The sequence below is a fragment of the Loxodonta africana genome, chromosome 5 (genome assembly GCF_030014295.1).
Source record: "Loxodonta africana isolate mLoxAfr1 chromosome 5, mLoxAfr1.hap2, whole genome shotgun sequence".
In the NCBI taxonomy this organism is placed as follows: domain Eukaryota; kingdom Metazoa; phylum Chordata; class Mammalia; order Proboscidea; family Elephantidae; genus Loxodonta; species Loxodonta africana.
The window spans coordinates 86,605,090-86,631,837 of NC_087346.1; the positions used below are offsets into that span (position 1 = coordinate 86,605,090).

The following is a 26,748-nucleotide window of genomic DNA, read 5'->3' on the forward strand; positions in this document are numbered from 1 at the left end:
TGCCAAATTAGACTGGAAGAAAAAATATGTTATTTTCCTCTGAGATGATTTTAGAGATTTTAGTTTACAGGCTAGAATTTGCTAAATATGTATGATTTCAATGTGTAAAGAAATACAGAAGTTTGGGGAGGACATGTATTTCAGGGTAGAGATTTGAAAGAGCTAAGTTTAAAGCAAAAAATGGAAAAGAAAAGAAAAGCAAAAGACCATCATGTGAGAGTGGAGAGTTTGAATTATCCAGGAAGAAATTGTTAATGGACCAGGTGTACAAGTTTAAAAATATCACCATTATGCAGAAATAGGAGGCAGGTCTATCATGAGGTCTAGGTACATGTCCAGGCAGGGCTGATCAGGAGTTAGTGCTTGCCAGGAATTAGTATTGACCTTATGGCAGTGTTTGAGCAGTTAAATGAGTGCAAGTGGGTAGTCTTGGTTTGAATCTTGATTCTGACACTCACTTGCTGCCTGTTTTGTACAATTTTTTTTTATTAACTTTTATTAAGCTTCAGGTGAACGTTTACAAATCCAATCAGTCTGTCACATATAAGTTTACATACATCTTACTCCATACTCCCACTTGCTCTCCCCCTATTGAGTCAGCCCTTTCAGTCTCTCCTTTCGTGACAATTTTGCCAGCTTCTCTCTCTCTCTATCCTCCCATCCCCCCTCCAGACAAGAGTTGCCAACACACTCTCAAGTGGCCACCTGATATAATTAGCTCACTCTTCATCAGCGTCTCTCTCCCACCCGCTGACCAGTCCCTTTCATGTCTGATGAGTTGTCCTCAGGGATGGTTCCTGTCCTGTGCCAACAGAAGGTCTGGGGAGCATGGCCGCCGGGATTCCTCTAGTCTCAGTCAGACCATTAAGTATGGTCTTTTTATGAGAATTTGGGGTCTGCATCCCACTGATTTCCTGTTCCCTCAGGAGTTCTCTGTTGTGCTCCCTGTGAGGGCAGTCATCCATTGTGGCCCGGCACCAACTAGTTCTTCTGGTCTCAGAATGATGTAGGTCTCCGGTTCATGTGGTCCTTTCTGTCTCTTGGGCTCTTAGTTGTCGTGTGACCTTGGTGTTCTTCATTTTCCTTTGCTTCAGGTGGGTTGCGACCAATTGATGCATCTTAGATGGCCGCTTGTTAACATTTAAGACCCTAGATGCCACATTTCAAAGTGGGATGCAGAATGTTTTCATAATAGAATTATTTTGCCAATTGACTTAGAAGTCCCCTTAAAACATGTTCCCCAGACCCCCGCCCCTGCTCTGCTGACCTTTGAAGCATTCATTTTATCCCAGAAACTGCTTTTGGTCCAGTCCAATTGAGCTGACCTTCCATGTATTGAGTGTTGTCTTTCCCTTCACCCAAAGCAGTTCTTATCTACTGATTAATCAATAAAAAACCCTCTCCCTCCCTCCCTCCCTCCCCCCTTTGTAACCACAAATGTATGTGTTCTTCTCAGTTTTTACTATTTCTCAAGATCTTTTTTATAATAGTGGTCTTATACAATATTTGTCCTTTTGCCTCTGACTAATTTCGCTCAGCATAATGCCTTCCAGGTTCCTCCATGTTGTGAAATGTTTCACAGATTCGTCACTGTTCTTTATCGATGCGTAGTATTCCATTGTGTCAATATACCACAATTTATTTATTTACCCATTCATCCGTTGATGGACACCTTGTTTGCTTCCAGCTTTTTGCTATTGTAAACAGAGCTGCAATAAACATGGGTGTGCATATATCTGTTTGTGTGAAGGCTCTTGTATCTCTAGGGTATATTCCAAGGAGTGGAATTTCTGGGTTGTGTGGTAGTTCTATTTCTAACTGTTTAAGATAACGCCAGATAGATTTCCAAAGTGGATGTACCATTTGACATTCCCACCAGCAGTGTATAAGAGTTCCAATCTCTCCGCAGCCTCTCCAACATTTATTATTTTGTCTTTTTTGGATTAATGCCAGCCTTGTTGGTGTGAGATGGAATCTCATTGTAGTTTTAATTTGCATTTCTCTAGTGGCTAATGATCGAGAGCATTTTCTCCTGTAACTGTTGGCTGCCTGAATATCTTCTTTAGTGAAGTGTGTGTTCATATCCTTTGCCCACTTCTTGATTGGGTTGTTTGTCTTTTTGTGGTTGAGTTTTGACAGAATCATGTAGATTTTAGAGATCAGGTGCTGGTCGGAGATGTCATAGCTGAAAATTCTTTCCCAGTCTGTAGGTGGTCTTTTTATTCTTTTGGTGAAGTCTCTAGATGAGCAGAGGTGTTTGATTTTTAGGAGCTCCCAGTTATCAGGTTTCTCTTCATCATTTTTGATAATGTTTTGTATTCTGTTTATGCCTTGTATTAGGGCTACTAGGGTTGTCCCTATTTTTTCTTCCATGATCTTTATCGTTTTAGTCTTTATGTTTAGGTCTTTGATCTACTTGGAGTTAGTTTTTGTGCATGGTGTGAGGTATGGGTCCTGTTTCATTTTTTTGCAAATGGATATGCAGTTATGCCAGCACCATTTCTTAAAAAGACTATCTTTTCCCCAATTAACTGACATTGGTCCTTTGTCCAATATCAGCTGCTCATGTGTGGATGGATTTCTATCTGGGTTCTCAATTCTGTTCCATTGGTCTATGTGCCTGTTGTTGTACCAGTACCAGGCTGTTTTGACTACTGTGGCTGTATAATAGGTTCTGAAATTAGGTAGAGTGAGGCCTCGACTTTCTTCTTCTTTTTCAGTAATGCTTTACTTATCCAGGGCTTCTTTCCCTTCCATATGAGATTGGTGATTTGTTTCTCTATCCCCTTAAAATATGACATTGGAATTTGGATCGGAAGTGCATTATATGTATAGATGGCTTTTGGTAGAATAGACATTTTCACTATGTTAAGTCTTCCTATCCATGAGCAAGGTATGTTTTTCCACTTAAGTATGTCCTTTTGAATTTCTTGTAGTAGAGCTTTGTAGTTTTCTTTGTATAGGTCTTTTACATCCTTGGTAAGATTTATTCCTAAGTATTTTATCTTCTTGGTGGCTACTGTGAATGGTATTGATTTGGTAATTTCCTCTTCGGTGTTCTTTTTGTTGATGTAGAGGAATCCAAGTGATTTTTGTATGTTTATTTTATAACCTGAGACTCTGCCAAACTCTTCTATTAGTTTCAGTAGTTTTCTGGAGGATTCCTTAGGGTTTTCTGTGTATAAGATCATGTCATCTGCAAATAGTGATAACTTTACTTCCTCCTTGCCAATCCGAATACCCTTTATTTCTTTGTCTAGCCTAATTGCCCTGGCTAGGACTTCAAGTACAATGTTGAATAAGAGCGGTGATAAAGGGCATCCTTGTCTGGTTCCCGTTCTCAAGGGAAATGCTTTCAAGTTCTCTCCATTTAGAGTGATATTGGCCGTTGGCTTTGCTTAGATGCCCTTTATTATGTTGAGGAATTTTCCTTCAATTCCTATTTTGGTAAGAGTTTTTATCATAAATGGGTGTTGGACTTTGTCAAATGCCTTTTCTGCATCAATTGATAAGATCATGTGGTTTTTCTCTTTTGTTTTATTTATGTGATGGATTACATTAATGGTTTTTCTGATATTAAACCAGCCTTGCATACCTGGTATAAATCCCACTTGATCATGGTGAATTATTTTTTTGATGTGTTGTTGAATTCTATTGGCTAGAATTTTGTTGAGGATTTTTGCATCTATGTTCATGAGGGATATAGGTCTATAATTTTCTTTTTTTGTAATGCCTTTACCTGGTTTTGGTATCAGGGATATGGTGGCTTCATAGAATGAGTTAGGCAGTATTCTGTCATTTTCTATGCTTTGAAATACCTTTAGTAGTAGTGGTGTTAACTCTTCTCTGAAAGTTTGGTAGAGCTCTGCAGTAAAGTCGTCCGGGCCAGGGCTTTTTTTGTTGGGCGTTTTTGGATTACCGTTTCAATCTCTTTTTTTGTTATGCGTCTATTTAGTTGTTCTACTTCTGATTGTGTTAGTTTAGGTAGGTAGTGTTTTTCCAGGAATTCATCCATTTCTTCTAGGTTTGCAAATTTGTTAGAGTACAATTTTTCGTAATAATCTGATTCTTTTAATTTCAGTTGGGTCTGTTGTGATGTGGCCCATCTCGTTTCTTATTCGGGTAATTTGTTTCCTTTCCTGTATTTCTTCAGTCAGTCTGGCCAATGGTTTATGAATTTTGTTAATTTTTTCAAAGAACCAGCTTTTGGCTTTGTTAATTCTTTCAATTGTTTTTCTGTTCTCTAATTCATTTAGTTCAGCTCTAATTTTCATTATTTGTTTTCTTCTAGTGCCTCATGGGTTCTTTTGTAGCTCACTTTCTATTTGTTCAAGTTGTAGGGACAGTTCTCTGATTTTGGCTCTTTCTTCTTTTTGTATGTGTGCATTTATCGATATAAATTGGCCTCTGAGCACTGCTTTTGCTGTGTCCCAGAGGTTTTGATAGGAAGTATTTTCATTCTCGTTGCATTCTATGAATTTCCTTATTCCCTCCTTGATGTCTTCTATAACCCAGTCTTTTTTCAGGAGGGTATTGTTCAGTTTCCAAGTATTTGATTTCTTTTCCCTAGTTTTTCTGTTATTGATTTCTAGTTTTATAGCCTTGTGGTCTGAGAAGATGCTTTGTAATATTTCGATGTTTTGGACTCTGCAGAGGTTTGTTTCATGACCTAATATGTGGTCTATTCTAGAGAATGTTCCATGTGCACTAGAAAAAAAAGTATACTTTGCAGCAGTTGGGTGGAGAGTTCTGTATAAGTCAATGAGGTCAAGTTGGTTGATTGTTGTAAGTATGTCTTCCGTTGTCTCTATTGAGCTTCTTACTGGATGTCCTGTCCTTCTCCGAAAGTGGTGTGTTGAAGTCTCCTACTATAATTGTGGAGCTGTCTATCTCACTTTTCAATTCTGTTAAAATTTGATTTATGTATCTTGCATCCCTGTCACTGGGTGCATCAATATTTCATATGGTTATGTCTTCCTGATCAATTTCCCTTTTGTCATTATATAGTGTCCTTCTTTATCCTTTGTGGTGGATTTAAGTTTAAAGTCTATTTTGTCAGAAATTAATATTGCTACTCCTCTTCTTTTTTGCTTATTGTTTGCTTGATATATTTTTTTCCCATTCTTTGAGTTTTAGTTTGTTCGTGTCTCTAAGTCTAAGGTGTGTCTCTTGTAGGCAGCATATAGATGGATCGTGTTTCTTTATCCAGTCCATGACTCTCTGTCTCTTTATTGGTGCATTTAGTCCATTTACATTCAGCGTAATTATAGATAAATAAGTTTTTAGTGCTGTCTTTTTGATGCCTTTTCACGTGTGTTGTTGGCAATTTCAAATTTCCACATACTTTTTTGTGCTGAGACGTTTTTCTTAGTAAATTGTGAGATCCTCATTTTCATAGTGTTTCACGTTATGTTTGTTGAGTCATTACGTTTTTCTTGGCTTTTATCTTGAGTTATGGAGTTGTTATACCTTTTTGTGATTACCTTATTATTTACCCCTATTTTTCTAAGTAAAAACCTAACTTGTATTGTTCTCTATCGCCTTGTATCACTCTCCATCTGGCAGTTCAATGCCTCCTGTATTTAGTCCCTCTTTTTGATTATTGTGATCTTTTACCTATTGACTTCCATGATTCCCTGTTATGTGTATTTTTTTTTTTTTTAATTAATCTTAATTTGTTTGTTTTTGTGATTTCCCTATTTGAGTTGATATCAGGACGATCTGTTTTGTGACCTTGTGTTGTGCTGATATCTGATATTATTGGTTCTCTGACCAAACAATATCCTTTAGTATTTCTTGTAGCTTTGGTTTGGTTTTTGCAAATTCTCTAAGCTTGTGTTTATCTGTAAATATCTTAATTTCGCCTTCATATTTCAGAGAGAGTTTTGTTGGATATATGATCCTTGGCTGGCAGTTTTTCTCCTTCAGTGTTCTGTATATGTCGTCCCAGTCCCTTCTTGCCTGCATGGTTTCTGCTGAGTAGTCTGAACTTATTCTTATTGATTCTCCCTTGAAGGAAACCTTTCTTTTCTCCCTGGCTGCTTTTAAAATTTTCTGTTTATCTTTGGTTTTGGCAAGTTTGATGATAATATGTCTTGGTGTTTTTCTTTTTGGATCAATCTTAAATGGGGTTTGATAAGCATCTTGGATAGATATCCTTTCGTCTTGCATGATGTCAGGGAAGTTTTGTGTCAGGAGTTCTTCAACTATTTTCTCTGTGTTTTCTGTCCCCCTCCCTGTTCTGGGACTCCAATCACCTGCAAGTTATCCTTCTTGATAGAGTCCCACATGATTCTTAGGGTTTCTTCATTTTTTTTAATTCTTTTATCTGATTTTTTTCAGCTATGTTGGTGTTGATTCCCTGGTCCTCCAGATGTCCCAGTCTGCATTCTAATTGCTCAAGTCTGCTTCTCTGACTTCCTATTGCGTTGTCTAATTCTGTAATTTTATTGTTAATCTTTTGGATTTCTACATGCTGTCTCTCTATGGATTCTTGCAACTTGTTAATTTTTCCACTATGTTCTTGAATAATCTTTTTGAGTTCTTCAACAGTTTTATCGGTGTGTTCCTTGGCTTTTTCTGCAGTTTGCCTTATTTTGTTTGTGATGTCTTGAAGTATTCTGTAAATTAGTTTTTTATATTCTGTATCTGATAATTCCAGGATTGTATCTTCATTTGGGAAAGATTTTGATTCTTTTGTTTGGGGGGTTGTAGAAGCTGTCATGGTCTGCTTCTTTATATGGTTTGATATGGACTGCCTACTCCGAGCCATCACTGGGAAACTAGTTTTTCCAGAAAATCCGCTAAAAAAAAAATGCAGTCAGATCCCTATCAGAGTTCTCCCTCTGGCTCAGGCTATTCGGATGTTAATGAAGCCGCCTGCGGAGGGTGGGGGAGGGATCAGAGAGATAGGAGATTAAAAAAAAAGCACCTCAGAATATAGCCAGAGTTGCTTGTCTTGCTTGGAATGACTATTATATCTGAGATTTCCGTGGGGCACGTCACCTATGTGTGCTGGCTGTGTGGAGATTGCCCTCAGGCGGTCTGGCCGCTGGAGTCATGGTCAGATCCTCCGCTGCCAGCCCCACGCCCAATGTCAAGGTTGCCCTACCGGGACGGTGCACTCCCGACTCCAAAATCAGTCACTGCCTCCTGGCGACTCCCAGTCCCGCCAGCCGCGTTGCCGCACCGCTTCTGCGAACCGGCTGGGACCCCCCCCCCCCGGGTCAGCTCAGGAGAGCAGAGCAGCTCCCTGTGCCTGCGTCGCGATCGTGCGTCCCGACTGGGACGCCGCTCTCCCGGCTCCAAGACCAGTCGCTGCCCCCCGGGACTTCCCCACTGGCAGCGTCGCCACGCCGCCCACGTGAATCGGCTGGGCCCCCTTCCAGGGTTAGTTGGGGGGGTGGAGCAGCTCTCTGTGCTTATGCCGTGCCCATGTCCCGCCAAAATCCCAGCGGGACGGATCCCCACCTGGGAAGCTGCTCTGCCCACTCCAAGACCAGTCACTGCCTCCCAGGGACTTCTCCCACCGGCTGTGCTGCCACGCCACCCACGCGAACTGGCTGGGCCCCCTCCTGGAATGAATTCGGGGGCCAGGTCTGGGCCCCTTGTTTGTGCCGTCTGCCCCCCTGGCCTCTGCCCCAAATCGGGCGCCGAAGGTCACCTGACTGGTATGCTCGCTCCTGGCTCTGAAAACAATCACTGCCTCCCCATATTTGTTCGTTCTCCGTCTCTAAATCTGTGTTTGTTGTTCAGGGTTCGTAGATTGTTATGTATGTGATCGATTCACTTGTTTTTCCGAGTCTTTGTTGCAAGAGGGATCCACAGTAGCGTCCACCTAGTCCGCCATCTTGGCCCCGCCTCTGTTTTGTACGATTTATTTGTTCTCTCCATGCCTCAGTTGTCTCTTTGTTAAAATGGAATAGATGGGATAAGTGCCTCTTTCATCTGATTGTTGTGAAGAATAATGGATTGAGTCTTAGAATACTTAGAACTGTTTCTATCATATAGTAGACACTCAGTACATGTTTGTTATTACTATTTTTGTTTTTCTTGTTAGTATTGTTATTTTACATGTTGGATAGTGCTCAACATTTCACTTTGAGGCATTGCAGTTGTATTTGGTTGTTTCACTGTTGAAAATCATTATGATCAAGGGAGAAGTGTGAATAAATGCATATGGTTTCTGAACTCTGAATCCCAAAGTGCTATGACATGACACTGTAGAAACAGCAAAACAGGTAACTTGCAAAAGCCACCCACCTGTATGCTTTTTGGAACAAGGAAGTGCTTTCCTCAGAGATGCTGGGGGGATGGTTCTCAGCCCCCTGCCTTGTTTAGAGCGTGACCCCAGCTTCAACCAGATACCGGTACCTACACCAAACACCCTTGTCCCTCTAAGACTGCGGGACAGAGCCTGTGCCACACACTTGCTGACCAGCTACCTGAACACCTGAGCTGAATCCATACAAGAAAAGTGAATGAACTCATAAGCTAACAAACCTGATAACATCTCTAGCCATCTGGTGACAAGACATCAGAGCTCCAAAGGTGAAAATAATCAAGCTAGCTCACTCAAACAATCCATTTGGGTATATCAAAACAAAACAAAGCAAGAAACTAGGATACAGAAAGCAAACATCAACTAATACAATAACTTATGGATGGCTCAGAGACAACAGTTAATATCAAATCACATAAAGAAAGAGACGATGATTGCTTCAACAAGCTCTCAAAGGAGAGAATCAAAGGATCTTCTGGATGAAGGTGCCTTCCTGGAATTACCAGATGCAAAATTCAAAAGCCTAATATACAGAACTCTTCAAGACATCAGGAAGGACATCATGTAATATGCAGAACAAGCCAAGGAACACACAGATAGAACAGTTGAAGAAATTAAAAAGGTTATTCGAGAACATAACAAAAAAGTTAATAAGGTGCAAGAATCCATGGAGAGACAGCAATCAGAAATTCAGAAGATTAACTATAAAATTACAGAATGAGACAACTCAATAGAAAGTCAGAGGAGCAGAATCAAGCAAGTGGAAGGCAGAATTTCTGAACTTGAAGGTAAAGCACTTGGCACTAATATATTTGAAGAAAATCAGAAAAAAAGAATTAAAAAAAATGAAGAAACCTGAAGAATCATGTGGGATTGTATCAATAGAAATAAACTATGAGTGATTGGAATACCAGAACAGGAAGGAATAACAGAATATATGGAGAAACTTCTTGAAGGTTTGTCAGCAGAAAACTTCCCTGATATTGTGAAATATGTGAAGATATCTATACAAGATGCTCATAGAACTCCACATGAGGTAGATGTTAAAAGAAAGTCACCAAGACAGATTATAATCAAACTTTCCAAAACCAAAGATAAAGAGAGAATTTTAAGAGCAGCGAGGGGTAAACGAAAAGTCATCTGCAAAAGATTGTCAATAAAAATATGCTTGGACTACTTGGCAGAAACCATGCAGGTAAGAAGACAATGGGATGACATATAAAAAATTGAAGGAAAAAAATTCACAGCCAAGAATCTTATATCCAGCAAAACAGTCTCTCAAACATGAAGGTGAAATTAGGACATTTCCAGATAAACAGAAGAATAGGGAATTTGTAATAATCAAACCAAAAATACAAGGAATACTTTGGTTAGAAAATCATTAATATCAGGTGTCCAAGACTCAAACACTGGACAGTACAATCAGATGTTAACCCAGACAGAGAAATCACAAATTAAATCAAGAAAATAAAATGCTCAAAAGAGGAAATCAACCATGTCATTATGGAAAAGAAGACAAAATTAAAATAATAAAGAGGAAGGAAGAAGTGTAGTCATAGATCTTTAATATGGAGAGGAAGACAAGGCCATATAAAGATATAAAAGTTAGGCTGAAAGTTACAAAAATGGGGTAAATATTAAGGAAACTACGCAGGAGATGATCTATCCTACTCATAAAAATAAAATACAAGAAAAATATAGAGACTCAGCAGAGAAACAAAAACAACAATGAGTAAGAGGAAAAGACAATATACAAAGATAAACTACTCAGCACAAAAAACTAAGTGTGAAAAAGAAACTGTCAGGAACACAGAAAAAAAAGATATCAAAATGACAGCATTAAACTCATACCTATCCATAATTACGCTGAATGTTAATGGCCTAAATGCACCAATAAAGAGAGAGAGTCTCAGACTGGATAAAGAAACATGATCCGTCTATATGCTGCCTACAAGAGACACACCTTAGACTTAGACACACAAACAAACTAAAACCCAAAGAATGGAAAAATATATATGAAGCAAACAACAATCAAAAAAGAACAGGCGTGGCAATATTAATTTCTGACAAAATAGACTTTAAAGTTAAATCCACCACAAAGGATAAGGGAGGGCACTATACAATGATTAAAGGGACAATATACCAGAAGGATAAAACCCTATTAAATATTTATGCACCCAATGACAGGGCTGTAAGGTACATAAAACAAACTCTAACAGCATTGAAAAGTGAAACACACCACTTTCGGCGAAGGATAGGACATCCAGATAGAAGCTCAATAAAGACACGGAAGATCTAAATACCACAATCAACCATCTCAACCTTATAGACATGTACAGAACACTCCACCCAACAGCAGCCAATTATACTTTCGTTTCTAGTGCACATGGAGCATTCTCTAGAATAGACCACATATTAGGTCATATAGCAAGCATAAGCAGAATCCAAAACATTGAAATATTACAAAGCATCTTCTCTGACCATAAGGCCATAAAAGCACAAATCAATAAGAGAAAAACCAGGGTAAAGAAATCAAGCACTTGGAAACTGAACAATAAAATACCCTGCTTAAAAAAGACTGGGTTATACAAGACATTAAGGATGGGATAAAGAAATTCATAGAATCCAAAGAGAATGAAAACACTTCTTATCAGAACTTTTGGAATACAGAGAAAGCAGTGCTCAGAGGTCAATTTATATCAATAAATGCACGCATACAAAAAGAAGGGCCGAAAGCAAAGAATTGTCAATACAATTTGAAAAAATAGAGAGCAACAAAAGAAGCCCTTAGGCACCAGAAGAAAGCAAATAATAAAAATTAGAGCAGAACTAAATGAAATAGAAAACAGAAGAACAATTGAAAGAGTTAACAAGACCAAAAGCTGATTCTTTTAAAAAAATTAACAAAATTGATAAACGATTGGCCAAAATGACAAAAGAAAACACAGGAGAGGAAGCAAATAACCTGAATAAGAAATGAGATGGGCGATATTAAAACAGACCCAACTGAAATTAAAAGAATCATATCAGATTACTACAAAAAATTGTATTCTAACAATTTGTAAATCTAGAAGAAATGGATGAATTCCTAGAAACACGCTACCTACCTAAACTAACACAAACAGAAGTTGAACAACTAAATAGGTGCATAACAAAATAAGAGATTGAAAAGTTAATCAAAAAGCTCTCAACAACAACAAAAAAAAGCCCTGGCCCTGGTGGCTTCCCTGCAGAATTCTATCAAACATTCAGAGAAGAATTAACACCACTACTGCTAAAGGTATTGCAGAACACAGAAAAGGGCAGAATACTCCCAAACTCAACGTATGACACCAGCATATCCTTGATACCAAAACCAGATAAAGACACCACAAAAAAAAACAAAAAAAATTATACACCTATATCCATTTTGAACTTAGATGCACAAATCCTAAATGGAGAGAGTCAGAAAGCATTCCTCTTGAGAATGGAAACCAGACAAGGAGGTCCTTTATCACCACTCTTATTCAACATTGGGTTGGAGATCCTCGGTAGAGCAATTAGGCTACATATGGAAATAAAGTGCATCCAGATTGGTAAGGAAGGAATAACAGTATCTCTATTTGCAGATGACATGATCTTATACACAGAAAAACCTAAGGAATCCTCAAGAAAACTACTGAAACTAATGAAAGAGTTCATCAGTGTATCAAGATACAAGATAAACGTACAAAAAAAATCAGTTGGATTCCTCTACAGCAAAAAAAAGAACATCGAAGAGGAAATCACCAAATCAATATCATTTACAGTAGCCCCGAGAAGATAAAATATTTAGGAATAAATCTTACCAGATTGTAAAAGACCTATACAAAAAAAAAAAAAAAAATACAAGACACTACTGCAAGTGGAAATACACACCTTGCTTATGGATAGGAAGATTTAACGTTGTTAAAATGTCTATTCTATCAAAAGCCATCAATAAATACAATGCAATTCTGATCCAATTTCCAAAGACATTTTTTTAATAAGATGGAGAAACAAATCATCAACTTCATATGGAAGGGAAAGAGGCCCTGGATAAGTAAAGCATTACTGAAAAAGAAGAAAGTGGGAGGCCTCACTCTACCTGATTTTAGAAGCTATTATACCACTACAGCAGTCAGAACAGCCTGGTACTGGTACATCAACAGATACATAGACCAATGGAACAGAATTAAGAATCCAGACATGAATCCATCTATCTATAAGCAGCTGATCTTTGAAAAGGTCCAAGTCAGTTAAATGGGGAAAAGTCTTTTTAACAAATAGTGCTGGCTTAACTGCATATCCATCTGCAAGAAATTAAACAAGACCCTTACATCACGCCATGCACCAAAGCTAACTCAAAAGGGATCAAAGACCTAAATATAAAATCTAAAAGAATAAAGATCATAGAAGAAAATACAGGGACAATGTTAGCAGCCCTAATACATGGCATAAATAGTATACAAAACATTACTAACAATGCAGAAGAGAAACTGGATGACTGGGAACTCCTAAAAATCAAACACCTATGCTCATCCAAGGACTTCATCAAAAGAATAAGAAGATTACCGATTGACTGATAAAAAGTTTTTAGCTATGACATTTCTGATTGGCATCTCTAAAATTTACATGATACTGCAAAAACTCAATTACAAAAAGACAACCCAATTAAAAAATGGGCAATAGATATGATAGACACTTCACTAAAGAAGACATTCAGGTAGCTAACACATACATGAGGAAACGCTCACAATCATTAGCCATTAGAGAAATGCAAATCAAAACTACAGTGACATTCCATCTCACTCCAACAAGGCTGGCATTAATCCAAAAAACACAAAATAACAAATCTTGGAGAGGTTGTGGAGAGACTGGAAGATTTATACACTGCTGGTGGGAATGTAAAATGATACAACCACTTTGGAAAGTGATTTGGCGCTTCCTTAAAGAGCTAGAAATAAAACCACCATACCATCCAGCAATCCCACTCCTTGGAATATAACCTAGAGATATAAGAGCCTTTACACCAACAGATATATGCACACTCATGTTCATTGCAGCAGTGTTTACAATAGCAAAAAGATAGAGGCAACCACGGTGCCCATCAATGGAAGAATGGATAAATAAATTATGGCAAATTAATGCAATGGAATATTACACACCGATAAAGAACAATGACGAATCTGTGAAACTTTATAACATGGAGGAACCTGGAAGGCATTATGCTGAGTGAAATTAGTCAGATGCAAAAGGACAAATACTGTATAAGGCCACTAATATAAGAATTCAAGAAATAGTTTAATCAGAGAAGAAAATATTCTTTGATGGTTAGGAGAGGGAGGAAGGGAGGGAAAGGGATTTTCACTAATTAGACAGTAGACTCATTTATGTGAAGGGAAAGACAACACACAATACAGGAGAGGTCAGCACAAGTGGACTAAACCAAAAGCAGTTTCCTGAATAAACTGAACATTTTGAAGGCCAGCGTAGCCGGGTGGGGGTTTGAGGACCATGGTTACAGGTGACATCTAAGTCAATTGGCATAACAAAATCTATTAAGAGAACATTCTGCATCCCACTTTGGAGAGTGGTGTCTGGATTTTTAAACACTAGCAAGCGTCCATCTTATTTGCATCAATTGTTCTCATCCCACCTGGAGCAAAGGAGAATGAAGAACACCAAAGATAAAAGGTAATTATAAGCCCAAGAGGCAGAAAGGGCCACATAAAGCGGAGACTACGTTAGCCTGAGACCAGAAGAACTAGATGGTGCCCAGCTATAACTGATGACTGCCCTGACAGGGAATACAACAGAGAACCCCTGAGGGAGCAGGACAGCAGTGGGATGCAGACCTCAGATTCTTGTAAAAAGACCAGATTTAATGGTCTTACTGAGACTAAAATGACCCCAGAGGTCATGGTCCCCACACTCCTGTTAGCCCAAGACAGGAACCATTCCCAAAGCCAACTCTTCACAGAGGGATTGGACTGGACTATGGGAAATACAATGACACTGGTAAAGAATGAGCTTCTTGGGTCAAGTAGACACATGAGACTATGTTGACATCTCCTGTCTGAAGGGGAGATAGAGGGTAGAGTGGGTCAGAAGCTGGCCAAATAAACATGAAAAGAGAGAGTGGAGGGAAGGAGTGTGCTGTCTCATTAGGGGAAGAGCAATTAGGAGTGTACAGTAAGATATTTATAAATTTTTGTATGAGAGTCTGACTTGATTTGTAAACTTTCACTTGAAGCACAATAAAAATTAAAAAAAAAAGAAACCAAATAATGTATTGCACTGGGCGAATTTGTTGCAAAAGTTCTGTTTAAAGTGTTGATAAACAAAGACATCAACTTGAAGACTAAGTTGTGCCTCACCCAGACCACGGTATTTTTTTTTTTTTTAATAATTTTTATTGTGCTTTAAGTGAAAGTTTACAAATCAAGTCAGTCTGTCACATACAAGCTTACATACACCTTACTACAAACTCCCACTTACTCTCCCCCTAATGAGTCAGCCCGCTGCCTCCTTCCAGTCTCTCCTTTCATGATGATTTTGCCAGTTTCTAACCCTCTATACCCTCCTATCTCCCTTCCAGACAGGAGATGCTGACACAGTCTCAAGTGTCCACCTGATACAAGTAGCTCACTCTTTATCAGCATCTCTCTCCAACCCATTGTCCAGTCCCTTCCATGTCTGATGAGTTGTCTTCAGGAATGGTTCCTGTCCTGGGCCAACAGAAGGTTTGGGGACCATGACTGCCGGGATTCTTCTAGTCTCAGTCAGACCATTAAGTATGGAGTTTTTATGAGTATTTGGGGTCTTCATCTCACTGTTCTCCTGCTCCCTCAGGGGCTCTCTGTTGTGCTCCCTGTCAGGGCAGTCATTGGTTGTGGCCGGGCACCATCTAGTTCTTCTGGTCTCAGGATGATGTAAGTCTCTGGTTCATGTGGCCCCTTCTGTCTCTTGGGCTCATAGTTATTGTGTGACCTTGGGGTTCTTCATTCTCCTTTGATCTAGGTGGGTTGAGACCGATTGATGCATCTCAGATGGCCGCTTGTTAGCATTTAAGACCCTAGATGCCACACTTCGAAGTGGGATGCAGAATGTTTTCATAATAGAATTATTTTGCCAATTGACTTAGAAGTCCCCTTAAGCCATAGTCCCCAAACCCCCGCCCTCGCTCCGCTGACCTTCGAAGCATTCAGTTTATCCCGGAAACTTCTTTGCTTTTGGTCTGGTCCAGTTGAGCTGACCTTCCCTGTATTGAGTATTGCACTTCCCTTCACCTAAAGCAGTTCTTATCTACTAACTAATCAGTAAATAACTCTCTCCCACCCCCCCACCTCCCCCTTTGTAACCACAAAAGTATGTGTTCTTCTCAGTTTATACTATTTCTCAAGATCTTATAATAGTGGTCTTATACAATATTTGTCCTTTTGCCTCTGACTAATTTCGCTCAGCATAATGGCACCCAGGTTCCTCCATGTTGTGAAATGTTTCACAGATTCGTCACTGTTCTTCATCATTACGTAGTATTCTGTTGTGTGCATATATCATAATTTATTTACCCATTCATCCGTTGATGGACACCTTGGTTGCTTCCAGCTTTTTGCTATTGTAAACAGAGCTGCAATAAACATGGGTGTGCATATATCTGTTTGTGTGAAGGCTCTTAATTCTCTAGGGTATATTCCAGGGAGTGGGATTTCTGGGTTGTATGGTAGTTCTATTTCTAACTTTTTAAGAAAATGCCAGATAGATTTCCAAACTGGTTGTACCATTTTACATTCCCACCAGTAGTGTACAAGAGTTCCAATCTCTCTGCAGCCCCTCCAACATTTATTATTTTGTGCTTTTTGGATTAATTCCAGCCTTGTTGGAGTCAGATGGAATCTCATCATAGTTTTAATCTGCATTTCTCTAATGGCTAATGATCCAGAGCATTTTCTCATGTATCTGTTAGCCACCTGAATATCTTCTTTAGTGAAGTCTGTGTTCATATCCTTTGCCCACTTTTTCATTGTATTGTTTGTCTTTTTGTGGTTGAGTTTTAACAGAATCATAGAAATTTTAGAGATGAGGCGCTGGTCAGAGATGTCATAGCTGAAAATTTTTTCCCAATCTGTAGCTGGTCTTTTTACTCTTTTGGTGAAGTCTTTAGATGAGCATACGTGTTTGATTTTTATGACCTCCCAGTTATATGGTTTCTTTTCATCATTTCAGTAATGTTTTGTATTCTGTTTATGCCTTGTATTAGGGCTCCTAAGGTTGTCTCTATTTTTTGTTCCATGATCTTTATCGTTTTAGTCTTTATGTTTAGGTCTTTGATCCACTTGGAGTTAGTTTTTGTGCATGGTGTGAGGTATTGGTCCTGTTTCATTTTTTTGCAAATGGATATCCAGTTATGCCAGCACCATTTGTTAAAAAGGCTATCTTTTCCCCAATTAACTAACACTGGGCCTTTGTCAAATATCAGCTGCTCATATGTGGATGGATTTATATCTGGGTTCTCAATTCTGTTCCATTGGTCTATGTGCCTGTTGTTGTACCAGTACCAGGCTGTTCTGACTACTGTGGCTGTATAATAGGTTCTGAAATCAGGTAGAGTGAGGCCTCCCACTTTCTTCTTCTTTTTCAGTAATGCATTACTTATCCGGGGCTTCTTTCCCTTCTATATGAAGTTGGTGATTTGTTTCTCCATCACATTAAAAAATGTCATTGGAATTTGGATCGGAAGTGCCTTGTATGTATAGATGGCTTTTGGTAGAATAGGCCTTTTTACTATGTGAATTCTTCCTATCCATGAGCAAGGTATGTTTTTCCATTTATGTAGGTCCTTTTTAGTTTCTTGCACTAGTACTTTGTAGTTTTCTTTGTATAGGTCTTTTACATCTTTAGTAAGATTTCTGCCTAAGTATTTTATCTTCTTGGGGGCTACTGTGAATGGTATTGATTTGGTTATTTCCTCTTCAATGTTCTTTTTGTTGATGTAGAGGAATCCAAGTGATTTTCGTATGTTTATCTTATAACCTGAGACTCTACGGAACTCTTCTATTAGTTTCAGTAGTTTTCTGGAGGATTCCTTAGGGTTTTCTGTGTACAAGATCATGTCATCTGCAAATAGAGATAATTTTAATTCCTCCTTGCCAATCTGGATGCCCTTTATTTCTTTGTCTAGCCTAATTGCTCTGGCTAGGACCTCTAGAAAAATGTTGAATAAGTACGTTGATAAAGGGCATCCTTGTCTGGTTCCCGTTCTCAAGGGAAATGCTTTCAGGCTCTCGCCATTTAGAGTGATGTTGGCTGTTGGCTTTGTAAAGATGCCCTTTATTATGTTGAGGAATTTTCCTTCAATTCCTATTTTGCTGAGAGTTTTTATCATAAATGGGTGTTGGACTTTGTCAAATGCCTTTTCTGCATCAATGGATAAATTCATGTGGTTTTTGTCCTTTGTTTTATTTATATGGGGGATTACATTCATGGTTTTTCTAATATTAAACCATCCTTGTATACCTGGTATAAATCCCACTCGGTCATGGTGGGTTATTTTTTTGATATGTTGTTGAATTCTATTGGCTATAATTTTGTGGTGGATTTTTGCATCGATGTTCATGAGAGATATAGGTGTGTAATTTTCCTTTTTTGTGGTATCTTTTCCTGGTTTTGGTATCAGGAATATGGCGGCTTCATAGAATGAGTCAGGTAGTATTTCATCATTTTTTACGCTTTGAAATACCTTTAGTAGTAGTGGTGTTAATTCTTCTCTGAAAGTTTGGTAGAACTCTGCAGTGAAGCTGTCCGGGCCAGGGCTTTTTTTTGTTGGGAGTTTTTTGATTACCGTTTCAATCTCTTTTTTTGTTATGGGTCTATTTAGTTGTTCTACTTCTGATTGTGTTAGTTTAGGTAGGTAGTGTTTTTCTAGGAATTCATTCATTTCTTCTAGGTTTGCAAATTGTTACAGTACAACTTTTCATAGTAATCTGGTATGATTCTTTTACTTTCACTTGGGTCTGTTGTGATGTGGCCCATCACGTTTCTTATTTGGGTAATTTGTTTCCTTTCCTGTATTTCTTTAGTCAGTCTGGCCAATGGTTTATCAATTTTGTTAATTTTTTCAAAGAACCAGCTTCTGGCCTTGTTAATTCTTTCAATTGTTTCTCTCTTCTCTAATTCATTTAGTTCAGCCCTAATTTTTATTATTTGTTTTTTTCTGGTGCCCAATGGATTCTTTTGTTGTTCGCTTTCTGTTTGTTCAAGTTGTAAGGACAGTTCTCTGATTTTAGCTCTTTCTTCTTTATGTATATGTACATTTATCTATATAAATTGACCTCTGGGCACTTCTTTTCCTGTGTCCCAGAGGTTTTGATAGGAAGCGTTTTCATTCTCATTGCATTCTTTGAATTTCTTTATTCCCTCCTTAATTTCTTCTATAACTGAGACTTTTTTCAGCAGGGTATTGTTCAGCTTCCAAGTATTTAATTTCTTTTCCCTGATTTTTCTGTTATTAATTTCTATTTTTAAGGCCTTGTGGTCTGAGATGATGCTTTGTAATATTTTATGTTTTGGACTCTGCAAAGGTTTGTTTTATGACCTAATATGTGATCTATTCTAGAGAATGTTCCATGTGCACTAGAAAAAAAAAAGTATACTTTGTAGCTGTTGGGTGCAGTGTTCTGTATAAGTCTATGAGGTCAAGTTGTTTGATTGTAGTAATTAGGTCTTCTGTGTCTCTATTGAACTTCTTACTGGAAGTCCTATCCTTCTCCAAAAGTGGTGTGTTGAAGTCTCCTAGTATAATTGTGGAGGTGTCTATCTCACTTTTCAAGTTTTTTTTTATGTATATTGCAGTCCTGTCATTGGGCACATAAATATTTAATATGGTTATATCTTCCTGGTCAATTTTCCCTTTAAACATTATGTAGTATCCTTCTGTATCCTTTGTGGTGGATTTAATTTTAATGTCTGTTTTGTGAGAAATTAATATTGCCACTCCTGCTCTTTTTTGATTGTTTTTTGCTTGATATATTTTTTTCCATCCTTTGAGTTTTAGTTTGTTTGTGTCTCTAAGTCTAAGGTGTGTCTCTTGTAGGCAGCATATAGATGGATCGTGTTTCTCTATCCAGTCTGAGTCTCTCTGTCTCTTTATTGGTGCATTTAGTCCATTTACATTCAGCGTAATTATAGATAAGTATGAGTTTAGTGTTGTCTTTTTGATGCCTTTTTATGTGTGTTGATGACAATTTCATTTTTCCACTTGGTTTTTTTGTGCTGAGACGTTTTTCTTTGTAAATTGTGTTTTCCTCATTTTCATAGTAGTTGAATTTATGTTTCCTGAGTCGTTACGTTTTTCGTGGTTTTTGTTTTGAATTATGGAATTGTTAGACCTCTTTGTGGTTACCTTAATATTTACCCCTATTTTTCTGAGTAAAAACCTAACTTGTATCGTCCTATATCGCCTTGTTTTCTTCTCCATATGGAAGATCTAAGCTTCCTGTATTTAGTCCCTCTTTTTGATTACTGTGATGTTTTACATTGTAAGTTCAATGATTCACTGTTTGAGCATTTTTTTCTTTTTAAAATTATTTAGTTTGTTTTTGTGATTTCCCTGTTTGAGTTGATATCAGGCTATGTTCTGTTCTGTGACCTTGTGTTGTGCTCGTATCTGGTATTATTTATTTTCTGACCAAACAATTCCCTTTAGTAATCCTTGTAGCTTTGGTTTCATTTTTGCAAATTCTCTAAGCTTGTGTTTATCTGTAAATGTTTTAATTTCACCTTCATATATTTGAGAGAGGTTTGCTGGATATACGATCCTTGGCTGGCAGTTTTTCTCCTTCAATGCTCTATATATGTTATCCCATTGTCTTCTTGACTGCATGGTTTCTGCTGAGTAGTCTGAACTTATTGATTCTCCTTTGAGGGTGGCTTTTATTTTATTCTTGGCTCTTAAAATTTTCTCTTTATGTATAGTTTTGGCAATTTTGGTGATAATATACCTTGGTGATTTTCTTTTTGGATCAATCTTATATGGGGTTCAATGAGCATCTTGGATAGATATCCTTTCGTCTTTCATGATGTCAGGGAAGTTTTGTCCCAATAGATCTTCATCTATTCTCTCTGTGTTTTCTGTTATCACTCCTGTTCTGGAACTCCAATCGCACGCAAGTTATTTTTCTTGATAGATTCCCACATGACTGTTAGGGTTTCTTCATTTTTTTTTAAACTCTTTTACCTAATTTTTCTTCAACTATATTGGTGTCAATTGCCTTATCCTCCACCTCCCCCACTCTGCATTCCAATTGCTCGATTCTGCTCCTCTGACTTCCTATTGAGTTATCTAATTCTGTAATTTTACTGTTTTCTTTTGGATTTCTGAATACTGTCTCTCTATAGATTCTTGCAGCTTATTAATTTTTCCACTATGTTCTTGAATAATCTTTTTGATTTTTTCAACTGCTTTATCAGTGTGTTCCTTGACTTTTTCTGTAATTTGCCTTATTTCATTTCTGAGGTCATCCCTGATGTCTTGAAGCATTCTGTAAATTAGTTTTTTTATATTCTGCATCTGGCAATTCCAGGATTGTATCTTCATTTGGGAAAGATTTTGATTCTTTAATTTGGGGAGTTGTAGAAGCAATCATGGTCTGCTTCTTTATGTGGTTTAATATTAACTGCTGTCTCTGAGCCACCTATAAGATATTATAATGCTTTATTTTGTATCTGCTCACTGAGTCTTCTCTTGTCTTGTTTTCTTTCCATATACACAGATGGGCTTCTAGATTGTGCTGTCTTGATTGTTGTAGCCTTTGAATCACTTATGTCCTATTACCAGGTGGTTTGGGCTGTTACCAGATATATAAGCCTAAGAGTCTATTCACTATTCTTGAGTAGAATCAGCTTAAGTGTTCTGATTTTGGGTCACCAAGTGTGTGGTGTAGACTGTCACCTATTAACTTAGAGGAGTAATGGTAAGAGTTGTGTGCACTAGATTCTAGTAGCAGCAGAAGCTTACACTCCAGGGATGGGCAGGATGCTGACAGCCTTCCCCCACATGCCAGTGAGGTAGGTGTGTCTCTCTTCCTAAAGTGCTTTTGTTGGCACTCTGCAGCTGTACCTTAGGCACCCAATGGATGTACCTCTAAAGACTGGTAGGTATCAGTATCCTCAGACCCCTTTGGCAGGTGGCTAGATGGTTTGGGTGGAGCTTCAGCCCTCAGTTCCCGGTTATGGATCAGTGAGGGGTCTGTTTAATAGGTAGAGATATCAGACCTGGAAAACTTGTCTTTCCAGTGATCCGCTAAAACAATTACAGTCAGATCTCTATCAGAATTTCCTTTGCATTATAATAGCCACCTTGTTCCCTGTGGGGATGAAAGCCAAAGACTGTGGATCTTGTATTCTTGGCTGGAGCTGGTTCTGTATTTTTAGTCCAATTTAGGGAAGTCAGGGAAGTATTTTTTGTCCCTGGGTTTTTCATAGCTGCTTCTCTCAGGTCAGGAGAATGGGTTAGGAAAAGGAAAAAAAAAAAAAAAGAGAGAGAGAGAGAGAAACTGTGGAGCACTTCACTACTGGCCCAGGAAATTCCAATGTTAATGAAGCCACCTGGGGCAGGGAAGGTAGGGATCAGATAGATAGGAGAGAGTAGCACCCAGCAATATAGACAAAGTTACTTATCTTGCTTGGTGATGACTGTTTTATCTGAGATTCCCACAGGGCGTGTAGCCTGTGTATGTGTGCTGGGTGGGTCAAGATTGCCCCTGAGTGTCAGGCCTTGTCCTGTGCTTGTGCTGTCTCAGAAGCCATGGCAGCTCCTCCACTCCCAGTCCAAAGCCCAGCGCCGAGGTTCCACGGCTGGAACGCCACACTCCATGCTCCAAAACCAGTCACTGCCTCCCGGTGACTTCTCCTCCAGTCAGCTGCATCATTGTGCTGCCTGCATGCACTGGCTGGGCTTCTCCCAAGGTCACTTCAGGGGACGAGGGCTGCATGTGTATATGCGCCAAGGTTAGGGTGAATATGCTGCTGCCTGTCACGTGCACAGTGCTCAGCACACAGTGTAGATAGGCAGCAAAGACGGGAGAGGATATGATGTGTGGAGCTAAGTGTGTGACAGAAAGAAGAGAGAGAGCCAGAGCAAAAATAAAGTAAATAAAATGGAGTCGTGGAAAGATTTGGTGCATGGAGTAGGGCATACCTGGGGGGACCATGTGCCAGTGGCCCTCTAGCTGAGTGGTGTAGCTTGGACTGTCCTGAAGGGGCACGGGTGGTGTACAGTGTAGGTCAGCAGCAGAAAGGAAAGGGAAAAAGAGGAAGCGAGAGAAGAAACAACAACAACAAAAAAAACAATAATACAAATACAACAACAAAAATAAATATGTTGCTGAGGCAGTTGGCCATTAGAGGTGCCTTGGAAGTTGGTGGTAGTTCACTGATGTCTCTCTTACTGGGTGTAGTGACATGGCCCTTCAGGAAGAGGTGGGGGTAGCATAAGGCCTAGGTGAGAGAGAGAAGGAAAAAGGAAGAGAACAATAAAGAAAAATAAAATATGGTGCTGAGGGAGCTGACCTGTGGGGGAGGTGTAGACCCTTGGAGGCTGTGTGCCAGAGGTTTTCTAGCTGAGAGGTTCAGCATAGCCTCTCGAAAAACGGGGGGAGGGGTAGTGTTCAGGGCTAGGTGGATGGGAGAAGGAAAGGAAGGGAGGAAGAGAGTGAGAGAAAAGAAAGAAACAAACAAAAATATGGCAGTAAAGGAGCTTGCTGTTGGGGGCAGAATGGGCCTGGGGAGTTAGTGTGCCAGTGGCTCTCTAGCCAAGCAGTGCAACATTGCCTGTTAAGAAGGGACAGGGGCAGTGTACAGGGTTAAGTGGGCAGGAGAAAGGAAAGGAAGAAAGAGAAAAGGAGAAGAAACTGAAAAAAAAAGTAGGTTAGAGACTTGGCTGGTGAATCTGGCATAGAACTGGAGAGGCCTGGCTGATGGCTCTCTGTCTGAACAGCGTTGCACAGCCCTTCAAGAAGTGGTGGGGACTGCACACAGGGCCAGCTGGCCAGAAGAAGGGAAAGGAAGGAAGAGTGAGAGAAAAAACAAACAAAGAAAGGTAAAACAAACAAAAAAAAAAACAACAACAAAAAATGGTGCTGAAGGTGCTGACCTGTGAGGGCGGGGTAGACTTGGGTGGAAGTGAGCTGGTGTTTCTCTGGTCGAGTGACAGTGGCCTGTAGAAAAGCTGTAGAGGCCGACTAGAAGGAAGAAGTGTGGAGGTGGATGATCGTATCCCTGGTTACTGGGTGCTCTGTCTTCTGGTAGGCGTTCTATGAAGTTGCCTTTCCGTATTCCCTGTCTGTGTTCCTTGCTGGCTATAGTCCAAGGTGACAAGTCAGTACCATGTTAGCTGGTAGGGGACCTCCACTCCATAACTGTCCTAATTCTCCCTTCTCTGTCAGCTTCTTATTGCATTTGGTGCTTGATCAAGTTCTTTATCTTGTCTTCAATGCTTAGGACTTCAGGATTGATGTTTGTATCTGTTTTACTTAGTTTTTCAGGTTTTTGCTGCAAAGGGGTGGCATGGTGCTTCTGTCTACAGTGTCATGTTCCCCAGACTTTATTGTTTTGTGAAATATTTTTTACTTTTATATGTGACCTAGTATTCTAACAACCAAATTAAAATTCTACTACTCTTTTCTGATAATGTCTGCAGTAAGTATAGCGACCTCAGGAATCCTGCAAGAAAGAGGAGCAAATGACAGGACAGAATTCAGTGATTCCTGTATACCTGGCTACAACATCATTATAATGCCAAAACTTCACACTGCAACTATGAAACATGTATTTCGCATTATAATGTTATTGCTGAAGTAATTATCAGTTAAAAAGACATCATATTAACATCTATCACCAAAATTTCTGTTTTCAAACTAAAATTTGAGATAAATAGTTGTTATCATGATAGTTTACCTTTCTGCAGTCAATTTCTATAATCAGAGACTTTATAGAGTTGAAGAGACTAGGGAAGTAGTTGCTCACCATTAAGACACTTTATCTACCTTTTGTGGAATCTGGGCAAGGGCTGATGCAATCGTGTGGGCCCTTTCTTCTGTAATGTTCCTGACCATTGACCCAAGAGTAAACACCACAACACCATATTCTCCAGAGCTCTGGACAAATTCTTGTATTTCCTATGAAGAAAGAAATTGCTTCATCATGAAACAGCAAAAAAACATTGAACAATATGTTTCAATTTGTTGACAAACAACTTAAGAGAAAAAATCAAACAATGACAAACAAAACCAAAGCTGTTGCTGCAGAGTCGATTCCTACTCACGACAACCCTATGTGTTACAGGGTAGAACTGAGTGCCATGGGATTTTTGGCTGTAATCTTTATGGAAGCAGATCTCTGGACCTCTCTTCCGAGTGCCATTGGTAGGGTGGAACTGCCAGCCTTTTGTTCTGTAGGTTTGCGCCACAGAGGGATCTTCAAGTATTGATAGAAATTATCATAATAGTGGCTGCTTTTTAACATAATTAATCAATCAGTTCCTTTGGAAGGAGATGTGTGATATGCAATCTATGGCCTCTATGATGTATATTTGTGTAAATTTGTTTATGTATGTGCCTTGTGGAAGCTAGAAATGAAATTAAGCTACTACACAGTAGTGAAAGGAATCCTGACTCTTCATTTATAGTTGTTAACTACTAATATACATTCTTGAAAGGAGGGATCACAGCAGGGTCTTAACTCAGTTTTAATTCCATACAGTTATATTTCTACTGGAGTCTCAGCACAGTGCAAATGATTACTGTGCTCAGCTGCTAACCAAAAGGCTGAAAGCTCAAGTCCACCTAGAGATGCACCAAAAGAAAGGCACAGTGATCTTATTCTGAAAAAATCAGCCAAGGAAAACCCTATGGAGCACAGATCTACTCTGATACACATGGGATCACCATGATTTGGAATCAACATAATGACACCTCTTTGATCATAGTTCTAATACATCACATGTTTTTATTCCAGAACGTTTTCTGAAGAATTCTTTCAGTTGGGAGTCATTAGCATTTTACTTCCTAACTATGAACACTAAGAAAAGTTAGTTATGGTGGTGATGATTGTATTTCCATATTTCTCTAAGTTACGTAACCCTACTATGTCACATCTTAAACTTTCTCTTAGTTTCCCAAATATTCCCCTAATATACCCCTTATTGTCCAGAGGTTAAGAATCTCTAATATTAAAAAAAAAAAGCTTTGAGTTTGGAATTTCTATGAAATAGTCATAAGACTTCCATTTAAAAACCATGAATATACGTTTGTAGTTACATATTGGAATGTCCATATAGTTTCTTCAATTTAAATAAAATTTACTATAAATATTTTAACTATTGTGGTACTCTTCATTGTCCTTTACCTCCTCTGTTTCTTCCTCCTCCTAACACTGTCATTTTCCTTTAACGTGAATAGGAAAATTTTTCCCCAATAAGATTCGATTGGATAAAATTATCATTAATCATACCATAACTTTTGAACTCTACAAAAGATATTCCATATAGCCTAAACAATTTGCACTCGAGATAAGTTTTGACTTTTAGTCCTTGAATAGGATCTCAGTTTTATGTTGCTGCCAATAAGAAGGTAGACAAAATGGATCTCTTAATAGACTGCTTACTAGTGCAAAAATGATTGCTTTTTACTTATGTCTTAAAGTTGTAATATTAATTTAAAATATATTAGTTTCTTCCTTTCCTTCATAAGGTATATTATTCTATATGCTGACAGAATTATTTTGTAATTTTGAACAAAGAGAATTTTCAGAAAAAATTGGTAGAATTAGTTGATTTTTATTATGTATACAGAATTTATTGTCCTTATTAGATGTACGGGATACATTTTCTTTGTTCATTTTATCAGGCAGCTATGATGTAGATACCTATATACTCAGTGGAGCTCTGCTGGCACAGTGGTTCAACATTCGACTCCTAATCAAAAGGTCTGCAGTTCAAATCAGTTCCAAGGTCGACCACTCCTTGGAAACCCTGTGGGGCAGTTCTGCCCTGTTCTATAGGGTTGTTATGAGTTGAAATCGACTCAAAGGCAACTTTTTTTTTTTTTTTTAATACAGAAACGGAGTTTTACTATAGGGCTGATATACAGCAGAAAACACTTCCTTTGATAGATACACTAAACAATTCCTTTTATTCTCAAAGATGTAAAACCCTGAGTTTTCAAATGATGAATAGTTTCAATGCTGTAAACCAAGGCACTGAAGAAAAACACTTTGGGTTGGCTGCAGATATTGTTGGGAGCACTCATTTATGCTCACCCATTTATATTGTTTAGGAATGGTCTTCCTCTAAGCTACAATACTGGTGAAAAGCCTAAATCCTTGCAACAAAATTTAAGTGTTTCATCCAGGTTCACCTCTTTGCCAAAATGTATATATTCTCTTTTAAAAATTCCATAGAATCATTTCAA

At 38.6% G+C, this 26,748-nt stretch overlaps 1 pseudogene; it reads right to left on the reverse strand.

Moving 5' to 3' along the window:
* LOC100664841 (UDP-glucuronosyltransferase 2B4-like) overlaps positions 1 to 26,748 on the reverse strand; it is a 134,270-nt pseudogene that overhangs the window by 95,441 nt on the left and 12,081 nt on the right.